The 20,181-nt window shown below is 41.6% G+C and overlaps 2 long non-coding RNA genes across 4 annotated transcripts; one reads left to right on the plus strand and one right to left on the minus strand.

The window, feature by feature from the left end:
• Nucleotides 1-192: 192 nt before the first annotated feature.
• On the plus strand, nt 193-14,717 carry LOC113600580 (uncharacterized). The gene is made up of 3 exons (XR_008292461.1): nt 193-354; nt 11,881-12,520; nt 14,470-14,717. It is a non-coding gene; the product is annotated as an uncharacterized LOC113600580 (long non-coding RNA).
• Nucleotides 474-19,944, minus strand: LOC128312771 (uncharacterized). 3 transcript variants are annotated; one of them, XR_008292460.1, is made up of 3 exons: nt 19,786-19,944; nt 8,942-9,214; nt 474-2,560 (listed from the first exon to the last, which is right to left on the minus strand). It is a non-coding gene; the product is annotated as an uncharacterized LOC128312771 (long non-coding RNA). The 3 variants fall into 3 exon arrangements; XR_008292459.1 differs by lacking the exon at nt 474-2,560 and adding an exon at nt 8,133-8,828; XR_008292458.1 differs by lacking the exon at nt 474-2,560 and having other exon boundaries at nt 8,133-9,214.
• Between the last annotated feature and the right edge of the window lie 237 nt (nt 19,945-20,181).

Genomic DNA, 20,181 nt, shown 5'->3' on the forward strand with positions numbered 1-20,181 from the left:
AAGTGTCCGACTTCGACTCAGGTCATGATTTCACGGTCTGTGAGTTCGAGTCCCGCGTCGGGCTCTGTGCTGACTGCTCAGAGCCTGGAGCCTGTTTCGGATTCTGTGTCTCCCTCTCTCTGACCCTCCCCCGTTCATGCTTTGTCTCTCTCTGTCTCAAAAATAAATAAACGTTAAAAAAAAAAAAAAACAAGGAATTCTCTGGGCTCGAAAACTTAAAATTAGTCGATATCCGCTAGAACCCTCGTGCACTCTCTTCAGTTATGCTCACGAATCCAAAGAGAGAAGTGCACTTGGAATGATGGGCTGGATTTGGAGAAAGGCATGGTTTCCATAGTCTCATGCTGCTCTCAGGTCAGTGTCAGTGGCCACGGTATTTGCTGAGAGTGAGGAGTCAACTATAGCTTCCTCATTCCTTTTCCTTAAGATAGTCGTCACCAACTCACTGTCCTGCATATAAAAACAAAACAAAACAAAAAAAACAAAACAGTGTTTGGAAGTCAGAAGTATCTGAGTAAATCATATCACCTCTCAGAACCAGAAGCTTCACCTATGAACTGGGATTTATGTTAACTTTCTCAGATGATTGCTATGATTATAGATATATATAAAACGCTCTGAACAGTGGCTAGTAAAGAGTAGATACTCAAAAGAGATATATGGAATAAGTTGAACTGGTTAGATAGTAGATTAATAGCCCCTTGAAATGCTTTGATATAGCTAATGAGGACAAAGAGTAATTCCCCTACACCTAAATTCAAATGGTGAAAAATAAGAGTTGTAAATAAGCCCTATTCATTCTACTTACCTCCGACCATTCTATACCAGGATGTTGGGACCCAGAGAGGTTAACATTCATTAAGACTCCCAATTCAGGTCTCTCTGTATGGGAGGCACAAGGCTATGACTAAAACAGTTTCTTGTTTCTTGACTCCTATTCAGTATCAATCAGAGTTGTTGTTGTCAGTTTTGTCTTTATGTTGAAAATTCAGATTCCATGGAGACAAAAAATTAAGTGGGACAGAGTAGAAGACCCTTTTGGTGCCCCATATATTCTTGGGACTCTCCATTCCTGTATATGTCAATCCAATGGCTTCTAACTAAAAGCACTTAGGTGTCTGTCTAATGGCTTTCTCTGCTCACCAGAATTGGCTTAGCCTATGTCCAGGGCATGCCAGAAATGCTGGAAAATTACTGCTATATCCCCAGTATTTTATATAGTTCCTGGTCACAGTCATTTCTTGGCAAATACTATAGTAATTAAGAGAATGATTGATCACCAAGAGACTTGAACATGTTTGTACCCATTCAAGCAGTAATCCATTCCATAAATGTAGAATGATTAGAAATCCAAACAAAGAATTATAAACTAAGACTCCTTACTGTTTTACTTAAATGTACAGATGAAAGGTTAAATGGATTATGATTACATCCTTTAGATGGAAATAGTAAACAATGGTCATGATTATAAGAAATATTAATGACATGGGAAGTTACTCCTTTTGCAGTGTTAAATTGAAAAATGTACAATTATGCCTTAGATGATATTATTTATGTATTTTAAAAAGTTTATTAGGGCAGGCTCTAAAATATGAACGGTGATTCCCTAAATGTGATATAATTATAAGAGATTCCATTTTCTTTTGTACATTTTTCTCCAGTAACAAATTGTATATGATGAACAAATGTTATCTTTATATCTTACAAAAGTCTTTAGAAGATCCCCGAGGCAGCAAAAACATTGTTTTCTGGGTTCCATACAAATGGAAACTCCCTTTCATTTTATTTGTAGTGGGAGGTGATAAAAGTCATATCTTGCAAAGTGTTTTTTCCTCTAGGTTTTCCTTCTGTTCCAAAGTCAGTCTAACACCTTGCAACAATAATTAAGATAATGTAGTGCAGACTTTGACCCAGATATATCCTACTTTTAATCTGAAGTAAACAAAATATTGGGGGGGGGTAGATTTGAAAACTAAATATTTGAGAGTTAGAAATGGTCCTTTAAAAAAGTTTTACAAATGAGCCCCACTTGTGCATGGCCACCTTGATCCACCTTCCCTCAAGCACATGACCTCACTTTCCCCACCACTTCTACCATGTGAACTCATTAAAATGACAACAAAGCAAAAGCAACCAGCAATGACGACAGTAAACAAGCTTGTAGACAACCCATGGGTTCAAATGCAGAAGAGGATAACTACTTGGTAAAGGAGAAGTAGGTCACGGAAGTTAACTGGACAGAAAAGGCGAGAGAGAGAGAGGAGGCAAACTTTATCACAAACTGCTTTTCCTGAAGTGGCCAGAATTATTTATTTCCATATGAATTAAAAATATCCATTAGAGTTGTTGTCTGAGAGACCCCAGCTGGAGATGAGTTTGTTACCACCTCTTATTGATGAGATGCCAACACGTGGAAGACCAAGGGACCAGCTTCTTATAAGAGAGGCTGCATTCGGTTGTTTAAGGGCTGTCAGTTTTCATGAAGGAAGGAGGTTCCAAATGGTGTTGGGCTGGCCGTATACACAAGAGCTTTCCTCCATGGCTTGATAGACCCTGGAGTCTAGAAATAAAGAGGAATAATTTTTTTCACGTTCTTATTTTTCTCTTCCTTCTGTTCTCCACTTCGCTGGCTGCACCTGGAATGCCTTTCCCTTCCCCTAGGTGCCTCTTCATTTGTTCATTCATGTTAGCATCACTTCTGCAATTTTTGAACAACTGTTTGCTAACCTCCCTCCACGGATCTCTATTCTGAGTTATACGTAAACTCCCAAATACCTCTGATGCCGTCAGGTAGGTGCTATTGGAGTTGCAGTTTCAAGTGTTTTGTGAGCATGGAGGAGAGATCAAGCCATCCCTGTCTTTCATTTTGAAGAACACGTTCCACTGCTTTTCCTCCTACCTCACTGAATGCTTCTTCCCAGGGGTACACCTGTCTACCTCCTCTCATCGGCCCCCCTGCCACCATATTTGATGTTTCCCAGACACTTCACATTCAATACTTCCAAAATTGAACTCAGCCTGTGTTCCCCCCACTCCTCTTTAGCTCATGAAATGCCCCTGCCAGTCCCTCTAGTTGCTCATGTCACAAACCTGAGACTTTTCTTTTACGTATGCCTCCCCTTGCCCTCAGCACTCACAACAAAGCCACGTCCATTTTGAATGGACTTTACCTGCCGCACAGTTCCCCCAAAGAATCCCCTTCTCCCCGTGTCAGTGACAGTGCCCTAGACCTTGTCTCACAGCTTCCTGAGTGGACTGCACACCTTTGTTTATTTCACTGGTAACATACTATTATTTTTACTCCCTTTATTTTATGTCAGGGTGTTTGAAATAAAGCCCCAAGATGGTAAGGAATTTTTTCATAAGCTTTGCTTTATTCTATAAAGAGTAACACGGTCATATTACAAAGTACATTATACCATAATTGAATGTTCCATTAGGGGAATGGGATTTGAATAATTTATATTATGATACCCAGAGCTTGAGACTTTGTAATGTTTAAAATTGTAAAAATTCAAAAATAGCAAGTTTTTTTCATTGAGAGAGAGAGAGAGAGGAAGCACAAGCTGGGGAGAGGAGCAGATGAAGAGAGAGAATCTTAAGCAGGCTTCACACCCAGCATGGAGCTCAACACAGGGCTCAGTCCCATGACCCTGGGATCATGATCTGAGCTGGAATCAAGAGTTGGATGCTCTCAAGTCACCCAGGTGCCCCCCAAATAGTAAATTTTAGCAACAGTTTTATTTTATTTTTAAAAATTTTTAAATTTTATTATTTTTCAGAGAGAGAGAGAGAGAGAGAGCGCACGAGCAGGGTAGGTGCAGAGAAGGGGGGGTGGGGACACAGAATCTGAAACAGGCTCCAGGCTCTGAGCTGTCAGCACAAAGCCCAATGTGTGGCTCAAACTCACAAACCGTGAGATCATGACCTGAGCCAAAATCGGATGCTTAACTGACTGAGCCACCCAGGTGCCCCAACAATATTTTTAAATATAAAAAGTTCTCATTTTAACTCATTAGTAATTGCATTCCATTGTGGCCAGAGAACATACTATCTATACTTTCAAGCCTGCCTTTTAGATTTATCGAGGCTTTATTTTGTGACATAGTATATGGTCTATCCTGGAGAATGTTCCACATGCACTTGAGAAGAATGTGTGTTCCACTGTTGGTGGTTGAGTGTTCTCTAGTTGTCTGTTAGCCTGTATCTTTTCAGCTTATGATCAGGTCATTATTATATTATAATCATTATATTTAACAACCATAGTCTTAATTCAAAAAACTAGAATGCCTAAGGGCACCTGGGTGGCTCAGTTGGTTAAGCATCCTATTCTTGATTTTGACTCAGGTCATGATCGCATGGTTCGTGAGATCAAGCCCCATGTCAGGCTCTGCACTGACAGCCCGGAGCCTTCTTGGGATTCTCTCTCTGCCTGTAGCCCACTTGCACTCTCTCTCTTTCTTTCAAAAGAAATAAACATTAAAAAAACCCACTAGAATGCTTAATACCAAGTAATAATTTAAACACATGGTCCTCTCTTATTCCTCTGTACTCAACACACTCCCTCCCTTTGCTGAGCTCACTTTCATGATGGGTCTCACTGCCCAGAAAATTCCCTTCCTGAGGCCAGTCAGAACATCCTCAGGAAAGCCTTCTCTAACCTCCTATCCATCTCCCCAATAAGGAAAATTCCTACCAATAATTCTCATAGCACCATGTTCTTCTCTTAGAGCCCTTTCCAGTCATATTTTTCATGTTGATTTGATTAATGGCTATCTTTCCACACTGTGTAAGTTTCAAGGGGGGCGGGGGGGGGTAAGGAGCTAGGTTTCCCCCCATTATTGTATTTCCTTATTGTATTTATGAGGACCCGCCACATACAGTACATTCTCATAAAATATCTGTAGAATGAACATGTGAGTTTGTGAGTGCATGGATGAATGAACGAATGATGGAAGGAAAGAAGAAGGATCTGCGGAAAAACAGTCCGTGGCCCAGGTGAGCGTTTTAGTTCCAAGTTGTTGCCACTAGATGGCAGCAACAACCAGCACCACAGTAGTTGCAACTCTGAGCAAAGTTCTTGGGTTTCTCACGGTTTGGACACCCTCAGGGGCCTACCCTTCTCCAACGGGCCTTTCTTCATTCAGCTCTATTGACCTTACGACATGGCCAATCCAGATACATGAATGTGTTTGGCAGCAATTAACAAAACCTCCAAGGAACAGCAGCTCAACAGTGGGTGAGGAGATACGTATTTTTTCATATAAAAGGAAGTCCAAGGCTTGTGTAGCCTTCAGGGAACTCGGCAGTAAACCAGCCTCCTCCTCAGCCTTAGCGTGACCCTTTTATCCTTGAGGTGTCAATATGGCCACTACGCTTTTAGGCTTTGTGTGCAAACCAAGGCAGGAAGAATAGGGCAGAGCAAAGAGAAGCGTCTGCCCCATGGACTTCCACTACCCCTCTGGGACAGAAAGGGGTCCCAAGGCCACCCCTGATGGCTGGGGAGGCTGGGAAGTGGACTGGCTTTACTTTTTGATTGTGGGGTTGACCGAGGACAAATAAGGGAGAGTGAGCAAACATCAGCCATGAAGCAACATTCCTCTACACAGTAAGGGGGGGGGGGGGGGGGAGCAAAAACCCTGGAAACAACAAAGGGGCTCTGGACAGGGGTTGGGATAAAAGACGGCAAGTAGACATAAGAGCAAAGCCCAACATCTATGAAGAAGTTTTAATAACATAGTTCAGCTAAGAAAGGGCTGAGCTGACTCTTGTTGCCTTCATCTTCACTCTGCAAACTCTGAAAATTCGAATTTAACTAGGAACATCTTTTACAGGAAGTCCTTCCAGACTTCTCTTGCCTTTTCCTCCCACCTGGGATTTTTAAATTTTTAAAGGACAATTAAAAAAAAAAAAGATTTAAAAGTATTTTTTAAAGTAGGGTCCATGCCGAACATGGGGCTCGAACTCAGGACCCCAAGATCAAGAGTCACATGTACCACTAACTAAGCCAGCCAGTCACCCCAGATTTAAAGGTATTTTTAATAGTGACACTGAGAAAAATAATAAGTAACATTTACAAAGCGCTTATCGGGTGCCAGGCACTAATTTCAGTGTTGTATAGTAATGAACTTTTCCAAGAGCTGGTTTTTTATCATTCATGTTCTTTAAAAGAGGCTACTAAAGTTGTTACACAGCTAGGAAGTGGTGCAGCCAGGCTTCGTACCCAGGCCAGCTGACTCCTGAGTCTACATTTTTAACCATTACCCCGCACTGCTATCAAGTAAGCACAATTTGACAACACCAGTGTTCAGAGGTGTCTAAAATGATGCAACGTGAGTATGCGAGATGGTCTAGTGGGTAAGGAGGGGAAATACTAAATTTTTCTCCTTTCATTTTTTTTGCGTCTCCTATGTTTAATTTCTGTATGTGCCTACACGTAATAAAGTACATACTATGTTAGCACTTTAGCTCTTTTCCAAGATTTCGAAGTAAAACACACAGCTACTAGAGCTTAGAGAAGTGCAGGTTAAAAGCCTGGGGCTTTTTCCAGAGGCTCAGTCTGAGTGTATTTGTATTACAAGGTATCAAAGACTATACTTTCAGGGATCATTTCTATAGTTCGGATTCCAAGGTATCTCCACCAGAGGGTGCTTCGTGGGCAAAGAGACTGGTGACATTTCCAAAGGGAGGGCTTGGGGATTTCATCACTTCCTTTGTCTGGCTGTAGTGAGGCCTCTGTGCACACACTCTCCATCTTCCTTGTGCCCACTGGATACTTTTCACTCACCTGGTTGGTCCATTTGCCTTTAGGCTTTAGGAAATCACTACAGGAGTTGACCTATCACAGCCCAGAGAAAAGGTAGAAGGGCATTGCTATCCGTCCTCTCCACTTAAACCCCCCTTATTCTTTTTTTCTTTATTATTATAAATTTTTATTTATTTATTTTGAGAATGAGAGAGAGGGAGACAGAGGTGGGGCAGAGAGAGACAGAGAGAATCCCAAGCAGGTTCCACATTGTCAGCTCAGAGCCGGACGCAGGACTCGAACTAACGAACGGTGAGTTCATGACCTGAGCTGAAACCAAGAATCAGGCGCTGAGTCACCCAGGCGCCCCGCCCCTCCTTATTCTTAAACTCTGCTTGGGCATCACTGCCTCCTACCTTCCCCCACCATCCTGCCTCCCTGTCCCTACCGCTCCCTCTAATCTGAAGGAACTTCTGCCTCCGTTAGTGTGCCATTAAACTGTTCATTTCTCACATGTGGTGCATGACGCAGGGTACAGAGGCCCACTTTACCAACAACGACGCCTTCAGGAGCCGGGATCCACTCTCTCTGGCTCGGCACGGTGCCTAGGCAAGGGGGCGCACGGTAAATAACTGTTAGTACAGAAGTGACTTTCCAGAGTCAGTTTGTTCTGCGTTCAGATGACTAAACGTGTAACCATCGCACCCCGCTGGATTAAGGAGTGGTGGCTCCATCTACAGAAGAATTAACCTTTGGACAGCATTAGCCTTTGAGTCCCTTTCCTGTTCTGAGAAGCAGATTTACGGTGATGGTGAGAAAGCTTAAGCTTCAGGCCCTATCAGGTGCATTGGCTCTTTCCAATGGATGAAGCCTTTGACAGTGATTTCACAGGGTCGGGCGTTTTTGTGGAATTTGCAAAAGTAAGAGGACTTCACCACAAACGGTTAAGATCACTGTGTCGCTCCATGCCACCTTCCCCTCCCATAAGGCGTGGATGCCGGCATTTCGGGGACTCAGTAGGTGAAGTTAAGCTGGAATGCGCTTCGTGTGGTGTAGTGGGATACATTTGTGGGATTGCAGTCTCTTCTGTGTGCAGTTCAGTTCTTGCCAGTGTTCAGGTTTAGGAATAGCTGCTGGAGATACTTCTATGGCTAGCCACTGCTTCGCCCAGCATCCTGACACGGAAGTACAGGACCAGGTGTCCCGTGGTGATGTGAGCATGTTCTCTGATGGCGGGCACTGGAAGGATATGAGTCACAGAGGAGAAACCAAGTTTCAAAAGTAAGGTGTCAGCAGCTAGTGTGCAGGAAGTTTCTTCTAAGCTTCAGGCATATATATATATTTTGTTTGTTTGTTTGTTTGTTTGTTTTTGTTTTTGAGAGAGAGAGAGAGAGGGAGACAGAGAGAGAGAGAGTACCTGTGAGTGGGGGAGAGGCAGAGGGAGAGGAAGAGAGAGAATCACAAGCAGGCTCTATGCCCACTGTAGAAGCCAACATGGGGCTCACTCTCACGACCGTGAGATCACGACCGGAGTGAAAGTCAAGAGTTGGATGCTTACCCGACTCAGCCACCCACATGCATCCCTGGCATGTACAATTTTAAATGGAGGATTCAGTTTTCAACAATGCCTGGTTAGTATTCTGTTAGGAATATGCTAGATAACATAGCATTTTCATTATAAACATGCCATACCTTAGAAAAGAACTTGGGAATAGGGTATATATATTTTTAAGCATGCTCTACACCCGACATGGGCCTTAAACTCATGACCCCAAGATCAAGACTCATATGCTGTACCGACTGAGCCAGCCAGGCTCCCCGAGAGTAGGATATTTGGTGAAACATCACATTCAACCCAAGTTCAACCAAGACACGTGCTCGCAATTTAAAAACACACAGCACTCACTAAACTGCGTGAATGGGATATCAAAACAAGAGTCTTGCTACAGGCCTGTGTTGTAGCCTCCACGTCTTAGTCATTATACATTCATCATCCAACCTCAGGAGTATCCAACGTCTCTTGTTTAGATCTCCTTTTGGCAGAATAGAGCAAGAGCATGAATATCCCCCAAGAAGAAACCTCCTGTAGGATAAGAACACAGAACCCAGAGTGAGAAGGAAAAGAAAAAGAAGCCAGACCGGCCAGCCAATGTGGGTAGCCCAGTCAGTACCCACAGCAGGCAGGTGAGCACTTACCTGATGCTGAGGTCTCACTTTGGCCCCCCTGTGAGTTTCCGAAAGAATCTCCTGTCACTCAAGTCGTTCATCTTAAAAATGACAAATGGCTGGGGCGCCTGGGCGGCTCTGTCGGCTGAGCGTCCGACTTCGGCTCAGGTCATGATCTCACGGTTCGTGGGTTCAAGCCCCGCATGGGGCTCTGTGCTGACAGCTCAGGGCCTGGAGTCTGCTTCGAATTCTGTGTCTCCCTCTCTCTCTGCTCCTCCCCTGCTCATGCTCTGTCTCTCTCTCCTTCAAAAAAAAAAAAAATTTTAAAAATTTAAAAAAAAATGACAAATGGCTAATTTCTCTGACAATACGATTTGATTTTTTGATCAAAAGGTTTTAAAACCAAGTGGTTGGTGGCTGAGGATTTTCCAAAAACCTAAATAAGAAAAGAAAAAGCCAGAGTCACGCTCCCTTATGCCACCTACATCAATGCAGTTTAAGCCAGAAAAATTATAAGATTTTCATATAAAGTTACATGAAAACACACTTTTCACATAAAAACATTTAAAAGATACCAACACGACTTTGTTTCTTCCGCGTAAGCCCAAGGGAGACAGTAATTTGCTACTTGCTCTTAATGTCCCAAAGATGCAAAGAATTAAAATCCTGTTTTTTCACTATTCTCTACATTAATAAAATGTATACTTTTTAAATTAAAAAATTAGATGGCAACACACACACTTGAATTTACAAGAATTCTTATGTTTGTAGGCCACAAACTAGTGGCAATAATAAAAACAGCAAGAATGTCTGTGAAGTTGCATATTTTATACATTCCAACCACTGATAATAGAAACAACTGTCAGAGCGCCTGGGTGGCTCAGTGGGTTAAGCGTCAGACTCTTGGTTTCGGCTCAGATCATGATCTCATGGTTTGTGAGATCGAGCCCCAAATTGGTCTCTGCACTGACAGCATGGAGTCCACCTGGGATTCTCTCTCTTCCTCTCTCTCTCTGCCCCTCCCTTACTCATGCCTCGCGTGCGTTCTCTCTCTCTCAAAATAAGTAAACCTTTTTTTTTTTTAAGTTAGCAATATGGGATTTCTTTTCTTTTTCTAAATAACTAATTGAAATATTTGCTTTTTAATTTTTTTTTAATTTTATTTTAGAGTGGGGGGAGAGACAGATGGAGAGAGAATCTTTTTTTTAAAGTTTACTTATTTATTTTGAGAGACAGAGAAGGGGGCAGGGGCAGAGAAGGAAGGAGAGAGAGAACCCCATCCACGCTGTCAGCACGGAGCCCGACGCAGGGCTTAATCCCATGACCCTGGGATCAGACCTGAGTCAAAATCAAGAGTCTGATGCTCAACTGACTGGGGCACCCAGGTGCCTCTAAATATTTGCTTTGTTCCTATTTTTATACTTGTAATTTTGTGGTCTTTTTTTCACTGTTTGAGGTATAACTGACATATAACATTATATTAGTTTCAGGAGTACAATACAATGATTCGATACTTGTATATAGTATGGAATGATCACCACTAAGTGATCTAAGTCTAGGTAACATCCATCATCATACATAGTTACAAGTTGTTTTTTCTTGTGATGAGAACTTTTAAGATCTACTCTCAGGAACTTTCAAATTTGCGGCACAGCAATATTAGCTGTAGCCACCATGCTGTACATTACATCTGTATGACCTATTTATTTTATAGCTGGTAGTTTATACTTTTTGATCCTTTAAAGATGGTCACAAATTTTTTTTTTTTTTTTTAACGTCTATTCATTTTTGAGAGACAGAGAGAGACAGAGCACGAGCAGGGGAGGGGTAGAGAGGAGGGAGACACAGAATCTGAAGCAGGCTCCAGGCTCTGAGCTGTCAGCATAGAGCCCAACATGGGGCTAGAAATTATGGACCATGAGATCATGACCTGAGTTGAAGTCAGACGCTTAATCAACTGAGTCACCCTGGCGTCCCAAGACAGCCACGAATTTCTAAGCTCCAGGCCCCACAAGACCTGGATCTGCTGCTGGTGTTCTGGCAATGCTCTGGGTTTGCTTGGAGAAAAGCCTGAGCTTACATTGTTCTCCTTCTCAGCTCTGGGCCCCTGTGGCATGTTTTGGGGTATGTTCAGGGTGCAGGCTGCCAACAGAGTTCACTCCTCTTGGCCGTGAGAGGCTCCGGACATTTAGCCACTACATTTGGGACAGGCAGTGTCCAATAATTATTATCTATAATTCGACTTCATTTTAAGGTTCTCTTCCTCCCAGCTGATAGGAAATTAAGCTCATTCCTGGGGTTCTCCCCACGGAGGGTTGGGCCACGGTCTTGGAGACCCTCCCAACACCTCGAATTCTGACATGATTTCAAGATTATGCTGATGCTCAAGTATGGGGAAATGGGAGGTCTGGGTTGGCTGTGACTACCCTTGTGTGCATCTGCGAGGCTTCTTGGGGTCCCCACCACACTTGGAAGGGTCAGGGACTTTTTCAGGAGGTTTTCTGCCTTCCCACGTGCCCAGACAAAACCCAGAGGCTGTTCTAGGCTGTAAACCTGCTTCCCTCTTTGCTTCCCAGCAAAGTGGTTTCACTCTACAGCCCTACTCAGGGGAAAGAGTCTTGAGGGAGAGGAAGAGAGTCATAAGCTCCCTACCAAGAAAACCACAGGCTGCAGTGTCTGGTAACTGCACGTGGAGAACATTCAGGTGTTTGGAGCCAGCCTAGGTAAACAGTAGGAAACGTGCCAACAGTGGCCCAGGACAGCCCACAGAAGCACTCTAGGTGGTGCCTCTACACTTTAAATGGAAATACTCTCCATCTCCACTACTTCTGTTAAAGGCAGGAGAGACAAGGGGCCTAGCCCAGTACCTGCAGAGCAGGAAAAACTCTACTGGCTTTGTTTTACTAGCAAATGAGTGTTAAACATGATTCTTCTTATTACCTAATCACACTTGCCTCTTTCTTCAGCAGGAAATGCACTGAGAAAATCTTAAATCCACACACATAAGGTCAACGAATTTTCAAGGAAAGCACCAAAACTACTCAATGGGGAAAGGATAGTCTCTTCACCAAATGGTGTTGGGAAAACTGGATGGCCACAGGAAAGGAATGAAATGGATGCTTATCTGACACCACACACACACATCAACTCAGGATGGATTAAAGACTCAAATGTAAGACCTGAAACTTTAACACTCCTAGAAGGAAACAGAGGAAAAAGCTCCTTGACATTGGTCTTGGTAATGATTTTTTGGATCTGACACCAAAAGCACAGACAACAAAAGCAAAAACAACAACCAAAAAACAAAAACAAAAACAAAAACAAAAACCTAACGTGCTTCTGGACAGCAAAGGAAGCAAAGTGAAAGGGCAGCCTATGGAATGGAAGAAAATATTTGCAAACTGTATATCCAATAAGGGATTAATATCCAAAATATATAAAGAACACTTAATAGCAAAACCAAAACCAAATAATCTGGTTTAAAAATGGGCCAAGGATCCAAAGAGACATTTTTCCAAAGAAGACCTACAAATGGCCAACAGCTCTGTGAAAGATGCTCAACATCACTTATCATCAGGGAGATGCAAATCAGGTATCACCTCACATCTGGTAAGATGTCTATTATCATAAAGAAAAGAGGTAACAAGTGTTGGGGAGGGTGTGGAGAAAAGGGAACCCTCGTGCACTGTTGGTGGGAATGTAAATTGGCGCAGCCATTATGGAAAACAGGATGGGGGCTCCTCAAAAATTAAAAATAGAACTGGGGCGCCTGGGTGGCTCAGTCGGTTGAGTGTCCGACTTCAGCTCAGGTCATGATCTCACAGTTTGTGGGTGTGAGCCCTGCATTGGATTGGGCTCTGTGCTGACAGCTCAGAGCCTGGAGCCTGCTTCAGATTCTGTGCCTCCCTCTCTGTCTGCCCCTCCCTTGCTTGTGCTTGGTGTCTCTCTCTCTCTCTCTCTCTCTCTCTCTCTCTCTCAAAAAATAAACATTAAAAAAATTAAAAATAGAACTACAATATGATCCAGCCCTCCCCACTTTTGGGTATTTATCCTAGGGAAATGAATTCACTATCTAGAAGAGATTATCTGTTCTTCATGTTCATTATAGCATTATTCACAATAGGCAAGATATAGAAGCAATCTAAGTGTCCATCGACAACTGAATGGTAAAGAAAAGATATATTTATATAATGTATATATCATATAAATATATCATCTATAATATACCTACTATATTATATATTTTTGTATTATATATGATATTATGTAAATATATATAGGAATATTATTCTGCCGTAAAAAAGAAAGAAAATCCTGCCATTGGCAACAACATGGATGAACCTGGAGGGCATTATGCTAAGTGAAATAAGCCAGATAAAGTCATATACTGTATGATCTCACAGGTGGAATCTAAGCAAACAAACAGGTTGACCTCATAGAAACACAGAATGGAATGGTGGCTGACAGGGGCTAGGGGTTGGGGGAAGTGGGAGATGTTGGTCAAAGGGTACAAGCTTTCAGTTATAGAAGATGAACAAGTTCTGAGCATCTGATGTAAGGCATGGTGACTAGAGTTAATAATACTGTTTTATATATTTGAAAATAGCTAAGGGAGCAGATCTTAAGCATTCCCACCCAAGGAAAAAAAAAAAAAAGGTAACCGTGATGTGATGGATGTGTTAACTAACTTGATTATTGTACATATGTATATGTGTATAATATATATGTATATCAAATCATCACATTCTACACTTTAAATATATTACATTTTCGTCAACTTTTAATACCCCAATAAAGCAGGTGGGGGGGGGGGTACTTAAACCCTCATGCTTCTGTTGATAGTTTGAACAATTAATGAAACCATGAACATTCAGCAAGAAGCCACTAAATGTGAATTTAATTAAAACCTTCAAAAGGCTTCTCTCAGATCTTATCTACTTATCACATGCAAGGTAATACACTGTTCCTAACCCTTGATAAACAACATGCAAACTGCTGAGCCCAAGGGCATTCTAACCACCTAGCCATCCCCAGGGAACAGGGACTGTACAGGAAATTCCAACCAACTAGCTCCCAGCCATTTACATACACACAGAGTTGGCAGGAAACTTAGCAGTTCCTGGATTTCTCCTTATCTTCCTTATGAAAATTTGGGCATTTTCCTATTCTTGTTGTTGTTGTTGTTTGTTCTTGTTTTTTGGGTTTTTTTGCTCCCTTCACGTTCCAGGATGCTTCAACCATAATTGATATTGGTTATATGACCACATCCAAATGTCTTTTAGTTCTCCAGATTATACTTTGGCAAATACAATTAAGTTACAAATCCTAGGAACTGTTAAAGACGTTATCATCAAAAAATACTCTTGAGGCGTTCTGAAGAATGTCCCAGAAACAAATGTAGTGGTTTGAATAGTGTCTTCCCCCTCAAATTCACATCCACCTGGAATCTCAGAAGGTAACCTTATTTGGAAATAGGGTCTTAGCAGATGTAATGAGTTAAGGTGAGGTCACAGTGGACGAGGGTGGGCGCTCAATCCAATGACTGGTGTCTTTCTAAGGAGAGAAAAAGACACACGAGATGAACACAGAAGGGAGAAGTTCTTGTGACGATGGAGTCAAAGAGTGGAGGGAAGGGGCTATAAGCCAAGGAACCCCAAGGATTGCGGGAGCTGTCAGAAGCGAGGAGAAGAGGAAGGATTCTTCCTTAGAGACTTCAAAGGGAACATGGCCCTGCTGACACCTTGATTTCAGACTTATAGCCTCCAGAACTATGACAGAGTAAATCTCTGTTGTTTTAAGCCACCAAGTTTGTGACAATTTGCTCTGACATCCCATTGTATAGGAAACAAATATATACAATCTTCTGTAAAATAAAAACTATCTTCAACATTGCTCATTCATTCATTTATGCATTTATTCAACCATTATTTTTGTGTGCCTTTGTGTGGGGGGCACTGAACAAGCATCAGGGAACATGTGGATTACAGATGAGTTTCTGAGCTCAATGTCCTTATCAGACACACACTAGGGTCAAGGGCTGGCTTCATGGATGTGCGACCGTGGTAGTTGCACACAGCCCTGGGCTTAGAAGTGCCCTAAGCTTGGTTTAATGCTCTGCTGTCTTGAAATTCTTAATTTTTAAATGGGGGATGCCACATTTTCATCGTGCAGTGAGCCCCACAAATTGTGTAACCTGTCCCCACTACAATAATTACAGAATCACTAACATTATAAAGAGGGTAAAGAGGAGAACCCATAATCTGAGGGAGATGTTTCTTCAGTAAGGCCGTGAGGTAGGACGATTTCCTTAAAGGAGGAGTTTGTTTGGAGACAGGCTAATTTGCCAGATGGTGAACAGAATGAACAAGGCGTGTGCAAGCATGAGAGTTTCAGCGAGCACGTGGGATTGACTGGACAGCTTAAATGGACTCTGGTAGTACTAAGCATCTAACGTACCACTAGGGGGTGCTTGGGGAGAGGTTGACAGATAAATGTGGGTCAGATCTGGAAAGTCCTGTGGGCAGTGCAGAAGGCCTTGAATGTAGTCCAGAAGGAGATGGGGAACCATGAAAGATAATGACCAACAAGGGACAAGATCTGCTCTCCCACGTCTGTTGCTCCAGGATTTCAGTTGAGCCATCCTGTGCTCAGAGATCCAGGCCACACAGATTTGTGTATCAGTTCTCACATGGTAACACCAGGAAAGGATTCAAAGAGAACTGATCCTCCCTTCTGGCGTCCGCTGCTCTTTTTCTGAGTATGAACAAGTTATAAGAGCAATAAAATGTATTCAGAATCTGTCAGGATTTGCCAGCCTGAAATAAGATGGTTCAGGAGGACTTTTTGCTGAATATCCCTGGGCTTGACCCTTCAGGGGATGTCCACATTGGTTATCTCTAAAGTAACGTTCATGCGACGCAGGAGATTTTCCACAACGTAAGACCTTGTGGTAGGCTGAATAATGTGCCCCTAAAGATGTCTTTAATAAAAAAAAATTTTTTTAGTATAATTGGCACACAGTGTTACGTTAGCTTTAGGTGTACAACTGAGTGATTTGACAAGTTTATACACTATGCGATGTTCAACGCAACGTGTAGCTGCTATCTGTCCCATTACACCGCCAATACAACATCATTGACGTCATTGACGGTATTCCTTATGCTCTGCCTTTTGTTCCCGTGACTTACTGATTCCATAACTGGAGGTCCGTGTCTTGATTTTAGACCTGTGACCTCCAGAACTGTAAGAGAACAAATTTGTTTTTTCAGTAATGTTGTTATAAGGGAACTAATACAGCTCTTTAATAAATATTTGAACTCATTCTTTTTAAAGTTCTGCCTTTGTGGGAGTGCTGATGCATAGCAGCAATTGTGCCCCAATGTTTATAGCAGTGCTTTCAACAATAGCCAAATTATGGAAAGAGCCTAAATGTCCATCAACTGATGAATGGATAAAGAAATTGTGGTTCATATACACAATGGAATACTACTTGGCAATGAGAAAGAATGAAATAAGGCTTTTTGTAGCAACATGGATGGAACTGGATAGTGTTATGCTAAGTGAAATAAGTCATGCAGAAAAAGACAGAAACCATATATTTTCACTCTTATGTGGATCCTGAGAAACTTAAGACCATGGGGGTGGAGAAGGAAAAAAAAAAAGTTAGAGAGGGAGGGAGCCAAACTGTAAGAGACTCTTAAAAACTGAGAATAAACTGAGGGTTGATGGGGGGTGAGAGGGAGGGCGAAGTGGGTGATGGGCATTGAGGAGGGCACCTGTTGGGATGAGCACTGGGTGCTGTATGGAAACCAATTTGACAATAAATTTCATATTAAAAAAAATAAAGTTCTGTCTTTGTGAATGCTTACCGTGTACATAAATCTAGCAGTTCAAAGTTCAATTCTGTGTGTAAGTGTATATGGTTTAAAAATAAGTGAATATTAAAGGGCTAGTATCCAAAATATATGAAGAGCTCACCAAACTCCACACCCCAAAAACAAATAATCCAGTGAAGAAATGGGCAGAAAACGTGAATAGACACTTCTCTAAAGAAGACATCCAGATGGCCAACAGGCACATGAAAAGATGCTCAACATCGCTCCTCATCAGGGAAATACAAATCAAAACCACACTCAGATATCACCTCACGCCAGTCAGAGTGGCCAAAATGAACAAATCAGGAGACTATAGATGCTGGAGAGGATGTGGAGAAACGGGAACCCTCTTGCACTGTTGGTGGGAATGCAAACTGGTGCAGCCACTCTGGAAAACAGTGTGGAGGTTCCTCAAAAAATTAAAAATAGACCTACCCTATGACCCAGCAATAGCACTGCTAGGAATTTACCCAAGGGATACAGGAGTACTGATGCATAGGGGCACTTGTACCCCAATGTTTATAGCAGCACTCTCAACAATAGCCAAATTATGGAAAGATCCTAAATGTCCATCAACTGACGAATGGATAAAGAAATTGTGGTTTATATACACAATGGAGTACTACGTGGCAATGAGAAAGAATGAAATATGGCCCTTTGTAGCAACATGGATGGAACTGGAGAGTGTTATGCTAAGTGAAATAAGCTATACAGAGAAAGACAGATACCATATGTTTTCACTCTTATGTGGATCCTGAGAAACTTAACAGAAACCCATGGGGGAGGGGAAGGAAAAAAAAAAAAGAGATTAGAGTGGGAGAGAGCCAAACATAAGAGACTCTTAAAAACTGAGAACAAACTGAGGGTTGATGGGGGGTGGGAGGGAGGGGAGGGGAGGGTGATGAGTATTGAAGAGGGCATCTTTTGGGATGAGCACTGGGTGCTGTATGGAAACCAATTTGACAATAAATTTCATATATTGAAAAAATAAATAAAATAAAAAATAAATAAATAAATAAAAAACCAAAAATGTGTGCAAGTTAAAAAATAAGGGGAACTGAGGTCTAGACATAACATAAATTAATGTAATTATTAATATTTATATAATTATATGAAATAGTCATAACATAAATTTTAGACATGATTATACATATACTCGATAATCACCAAGAAAGGAAAAGAATATTGTAGTCAAGCAGGTGACAATATTTTCCACCTATACGGTGATGGCCTTAATGTAGCTTAGAAAAATAAAAATTCAGAAAAAGAAACTCCTCTATTCTTTGTGTTCACTTGGCTATCAGACTTCAGGGCTTGTGCCCATAATCCTAAAATGCTATCATTGTCTGCCAGTATAGGTCCCCAGGAAACTATTTCCATTAAAAATCTGCTTTAATGTACACCCAAGGATGTTGTAGTTATTTTCAAATATTGTTGATTCCAAACTCATCTCATCAGAGATCACTGAATATGGCCAACTACTAGTTTTTCCCGAGATGTGTCCTGGCAAAATCTATTATATTTACGTCCAAGTGCATTGCCTTGTTTGATTTTAAGGAAAATAATTATGCAAATAGATACATAGACAATTTTTCTGTAATTTAAAAATAGTTTTTTAGGTTTTTGAAAAAAGTAGACAGTATTAGTTGTCCAGATCAGAAGTAAAAGATAATACTAACAACAAGAATAAATACATTTATAATGTTTATTATAAGAAAGGCATTGTTCTAGGTACTCTGTATCTATTGACTAACTTAACCCTCACAATGACCCTGTAAAGGTAATTGGTAATGGTAAATCGTATTACCATTATCCCTTTTTATGGACGAGGAAATGAAGGCTCAACAAAAGTCAAGAACGTACCCAAGATCACACAGCTGGAGTGAGGCAGACCTGAAATCTGCAGCCTCTGGCTTTAGCTCTTGACTACTGCACTACACTCCATAGCCGATTAACAGAGAAATAAATGACGGTGTGTTTGAACTCTGAATCGGATTTTGGATCGTATCCCAAAGTATGTCCAGTTTAGAGATGACACCCATTTACGTGAGAAACAAATACGGACATACAGGCTATCGTTTTGTATGGTCTCTGGGCAAATGGAATAATTATTCATGACTCCTGTCCTTCAAACTGGTTCCTTTATAAACTGGCTTTGATTCTGCATTTCCTCGGTATGGACTAATAAAATCATGTCATATAATAGAAATATTGCTCCAATGACTAGAGATTTGGGCTTATTTTTCATTGCTTCATCATTAGTTATCTTTTGCATTTAGGGTGCACGTTGGCAATCCATGGTAGCATTTTCTCTGTAGAGATTTACTTAAAAGCTGGCTGTGGGAAATAAATGAATGAAAAGAAGTAGATAGATAGTTGCTATTAAATTATTTTTCCATTGATTTCTTGTATTCAAAGAGAAAGTTCCAAGAGTTACAATGGCTCAAGGAAGGAAAGCCAGAAAAATGCAGAGTTCCATGGGAAGCCATCTTTATTTGGGGGAGATATATTAAGGGTAAAGTTCCTGATCAAGTTTCTAATATTGAGAGCTTTGCAGAAATGATCATAAACACCAAATCTGATCAATCAGAGTAAACTTCCTAACATGCATATCTAGTTACTTCATTTTTCTGCTTAGTATCCTTTAATGACTACCTATTATTTTTATAATAAAGTTAGGATTCCTTGGCATTGCATCCAAACCTTTTTTTGCCACGGATCCTATGTGCTTCTTCCTGGATGTGTGGCCCCTCTCCTGAAGCACACTGTGCTCTGGTAGTGAGAACAACCTCGCCCTTTTTGCACTTTCACACATATCGCACACAGTCACGTTTATGCCACCTTCTAAAATGTGGTTGCCATGCCAGCACCTCCCCTCAGATGTCTTCCCTAGCTGGTCTCCCCTTCTCTGCCTCAGTCTCAGCTCCAGCAAAGTTCGGAACTCACTCTGATGTGGGTCCGTGATCCAGACTGACCGTAAAACTCCCCTACAACACTTACCTTGCTATAAGGATTTCTTGGCTTGTCTGTCTTTCCCACCAGACTGAACGCTGGAGGGCCGCCATCTCATTCTTTTCTTCTAAATCCCCTCCCCTGGGCATATATGGGCCACTCAACCTGCTCTTGTCAGTTCTTCTCAGCTCCTCTCTTCTAGCTCTGAAAGTACGAGAGAATGGGATTCTGAATTTCAACATTCATGTCATCAAAGACCAGAGACAACCACTTTGGGGTTACACTGCATGCATGATTTAAGAAATTCCCAAAGTTAATTTATGTCTACACCAAACTGTTATGAGCACACTTAAGGGCCTGACTCCTGCATAAGATAAGACTCCACTGTAATTATTTTGTATTTGCTATATACACTTCACAAAAATTTCAGTATAAGAATTCTGA

Source organism: Acinonyx jubatus, chromosome F2 (assembly GCF_027475565.1).
Source record: "Acinonyx jubatus isolate Ajub_Pintada_27869175 chromosome F2, VMU_Ajub_asm_v1.0, whole genome shotgun sequence".
Lineage (NCBI taxonomy): Eukaryota > Metazoa > Chordata > Mammalia > Carnivora > Felidae > Acinonyx > Acinonyx jubatus.